The sequence below is a fragment of the Miscanthus floridulus genome, chromosome 4 (genome assembly GCF_019320115.1).
Source record: "Miscanthus floridulus cultivar M001 chromosome 4, ASM1932011v1, whole genome shotgun sequence".
NCBI classification, from domain to species: Eukaryota; Viridiplantae; Streptophyta; class Magnoliopsida; order Poales; family Poaceae; genus Miscanthus; species Miscanthus floridulus.
The window spans coordinates 30,503,785-30,507,940 of NC_089583.1; the positions used below are offsets into that span (position 1 = coordinate 30,503,785).

A 4,156-nucleotide genomic window follows, 5' to 3' on the forward strand; every position below is an offset into this window, starting at 1 on the left:
GGCGGATATGGATTGAGGCCAAGCCTCACGAGTGTCAGTTGGGCAGCTATAGCAGTGTCAGGGGGAGTTCTTTGTTGATTGTTCTTGTTAGTGGCAGTGAGTCATGGGGAGCAGTGATCTGATGGTTGTACTCTCAATGGCAGTGATTCTCTAAGATAGGGTGAGTTCTTATTGTATAATCAGTGGTAGTTGATCTCTTTGACAGTGTCAGGTATGGTGCATTGCAAGAACATCGGTGGTGGTCCCAACGATGATGAGAGATGGCCGCCTCACCTGACAACGCAAGAAAAGGCAAAGGGGCCAAAGAAAGTGCTTGCAAAGAAGAAGCACAAGCGGGGTGACATAGAGGTACAGAGGGCAGTAGCAGTGGCAGCAGCAGCTGAGCATGCTGAGAGAGGTGGTAGAGGTAGTGGCATTCACATTGGTGAGGCCTAGTTTCACCTTGAGGGCAGAGAGCTAGGCACTGAGGAGACAGAGCAGCCAACGGTAGAGGATCCTGCACCTTAGTCAGAGTAGCAACAGTCAAAGCAGCATTCAATATAGTAGCCAGCAGTAGAGGATCCTACACCTCAGTCAGAGTAGCAACAGTCAGAGCAACATTTGAAAGAGCAGTAGTAGACACCATAGGTTCATCGGTCCACACGTGCTCGTCCTTTGGTGCAGCCTAGGCCAGAGGGTCCAAGACGTGGTGGTCGCATTCCGAGAGTAGCTAGAGCAACATAGCGCCCCACTAGTTCACCTTGACTTGAGGGGTATTAGTGCTGCCAGAGTTCGTGAGCTCAGGTTTGTTGACTTGGAGGTGTGGTGTCCCACGAGAGAGATCCCTGAGCTTCTACATGAGGACTTCCTCACAGTTATGCAGTGCTCAGTCTTTTGTCCTCACAGAGTCTATCCATTAGAGGACATTGTTAGAGCAGGAGGTGAGTAGATCTGTCCCTACTTGACCTACTTGCCAACTTTGGCTGGCCTTTTAGGACGATCTGGGTCGTATGTTGAGGCTTGGGTTAGAGAGTTCTATGCCACACTTTGGGTACAGCCAGACCATGAGTACTCTTGGCGGTCCTTAACGACCATATTCGACCACCAATTTATATCCAAAATGGGAGAAATAAACAAACTTTTTACACATGCATTTACTGTTGACATATTTCTACATGTATTGGAGACTTAGTGTTTTGCAGGACTCATTTAAGAAATACATGGGAACCGACCAAGCGAAGGCGGTCACGAGGTGGCCCTACTAGGGTGCGGGTGCACCAGGGGTGCGGCCACACCCCAATGGCTGCCTCTTGGGCCTGACTTGCTCTGGCAGTTGCATGGCGGCTTGCTATGTCGGTCCAAGGCAGTTTCCTAATTTATCTGCAACAAAACTGACCATAGAGTAGTATAAGAAGGGGGGTTGTGCTCACCATTCAAACACACCTCATTTGGAGCCTCTACACCTCATTTGGAGCCTCTACACCTCCACCCCCACTTGTACTCTTTTTACTTTTTAGTAGTATTTGTGAGTAAGGCAAGAGCTATCAAGGAGAGCTTGGCTCCTTGGAAGAAAAAGAGAAATCTTGGTATGAATACAATGAGAATTTCTTCCAAAGTCTTGCTCTCATATTATCAATATTGTTGTGCTATAGAACTAGAATACAGTTTTCATATTATAATCATGACATATGAACGAGCATATAGTTTCTATGCTATGAGCTTAACATGTAGAACTTTATGCTTAATCATTCATATAACTTGTATGATTAGAAGTAGAGCTAAGTTGGGGTGGTAGTTTGTCATTCCTTTGGGCTTGCCCATGTCCTATCCTTGTCGATCTGTAGGGTCAGAGTCCTAGGGGGATATGGGTAGTTTCCTTGTGCACGGGTGTGGTGCTCGGGTGCATGGGAACCTTTGGATATGACGGTACTCCACGGTTGAGGGCTAATAAGTAGGTGGTAACAGCCCCATCCGTCCCTTGTAATCCCCCAAGTTTGGGTATTGTGTAGGAGTGCTAAAGTCTCTCACGCTTGCTGGCAGACCAGTGCTCGGAGATCTCCCTGTCCATCTTACACTTAGTTATAGCTCTAACAATGTAATATGTATGGCTATCAACTGTTTTTTGCATAGCTATATTAGAACATGCCTGCTCCACTTAGGAACATTCTTTATTCTTTGTTTTTCTTTTATCTTGAGGTTGGCCCAGATGTGTGTCCACTATCCTAAAAATTTTGTTTTTACCCCTATCATAAACTATTTGTTCATTATGCAAGTATGTAATCTTGTTCATATCCATGCTAGACTCTTACACCTTGCCTTCCATTGGGAAATATAAATAATGATACCCTAAATACTTACAGGTGAAATGCTACAACGATAGATCTGTGCGCTTGCAGATATTATTTCTGTAATCGTTAAGAACTATCGAGTTGGTGTTTCTTGGCGGCGTCGCTAAGGTTTACTAAATCTTAGTGATGGTGCTAAGAAATACCAACAGGCATTTCTAGTGCCATTATCGGGCTGGATTCTATCTCCAAACTTGGTAGTGACGCTAAGAAATGCCAACATGCATTTCTGGCGTCGTTGCTAGGGATGGCATAGTTTAAAAGAAGCTAGTAGGACATGATCATGATCAGATGCATGTAATGGTATCCATAGTTTATGCAGGCTAACTCTGCTTGTTTTCTCCCTATTGTGGATGAAAACATGATAGTGTATGACCGGTATAACCTACCAGAAAACTACACCGATAATCCAGAGGTGCAACTAAGGAAGAATAGGTCCCATACCGCTTCCTCCTCCGCTACTCCACCGGCAGTTGAACCAGTCACCCCCACACCATCCGCTACTACCACTATGGCCAAGTCACTCCACAACTACTCCACCCTGTTGTTGCCAACGTGCCCATTGGGCCCGTTGTCAACACGGGCATCAAAAACTTTGAGCTCCGGACTGGCCTAATCATGATGGTGCAGGAAAACCAATTTTGTGGTTTGCCTAGCGAGGACGCAAGTGCACACTTGCAACACTTCCTTGAGTTGTGCGACACCATCATCATAAAAGATGTTGCACCATCAACCATTAGGATCCTTCTGTTTCCCTTCTCCCTTGTAGGGAAGGCGAAGTAGTGGTTTACAAGGAAAAGGAAGTTGTCAGCACATGGGACAAATGTTCTGTGGCGTTCCTCGCAAATTTTTTCCCCATGGGCAAAACCAATGCCCTAAGGGGGAAAATTTCAAACTTCCAGTAGAATTCAATGGAATCCATCCACAAGGCATGGGAGAGGTAGCATGATTACATCCAAGCCTGCCCGCACCATGGGATGGAGAACTAGCTCATGCTCTAGAACTTCTACGAGAGGCTAATGGCCATGTCGAAGGGGCACGTAGATGCTGCTGCTAGAGGAGCATTTCTTTCCCTCACCATCGATGGAGCCACGACTCTCATTGAAAAGATGGTGGCAAACCAAAGTTGTGGGGAAGAAAGAAAACAACAAAAGGGCATGCATACAATGAAGGAGGCAGATATGCTCATAGAAAAAATGGACTTATTGTTGAAAAGACTAGACGAATGACCCCACAAAAAAGAAGCTATGAAGGGCACCGTCCAGGCCATAGACTCACAAATGACTTGCGAGGTTTGTGGAAATGTCAGAAACTCAGGGAATGACTGCCCTAAGACCCATGAAGATGCTGCATTCATCAACAATGGGTTCCGACAAGGTAATAATAATCAGTCACGCTTCCAAGGAGGAAACAATTATTACAATTTGAATTTCAATTCAAATCAACCTTCCTTGAAGTACCTAGTGCTAGGTCAAGCTAAAATCAATGAAAATATCACTAAAAAGTTAATGTTTAATGACAAAATGATTGAAAATATAAATTCTAAAATTAAAAGTTTATCCTCCTCCATCAAGAATCAATTAAGTTTTAATAAAATGATTGAAACTCAAATTGCTCAAATAGTTGTCGTAATTCCGGCCAACCATTCGAGGAAAATTTCGGGGCAACCCGAGAATTCCCCCGAGTTTGTTCATGTAGCTGCAGAGCAATAAAGGAGGAGAAGTCTTGCCAACGAACTATAAATGCTGAGCCCTTGCCAGTAGTTATCTTTTAAAAATTCAAAATTTCAAAAAAAAAATTTAAAATTTTGTTTCAAAATAAACTTTTTAGAA

The 4,156-nt window shown here is 44.3% G+C and overlaps 1 non-coding gene across 1 annotated transcript; it reads right to left on the reverse strand.

The window, feature by feature from the left end:
• Nucleotides 1-3,196: 3,196 nt before the first annotated feature.
• On the reverse strand, nt 3,197-3,303 carry LOC136553058 (small nucleolar RNA R71). The gene has a single exon (XR_010782963.1). It is a non-coding gene; the product is annotated as a small nucleolar RNA R71 (small nucleolar RNA).
• Between the last annotated feature and the right edge of the window lie 853 nt (nt 3,304-4,156).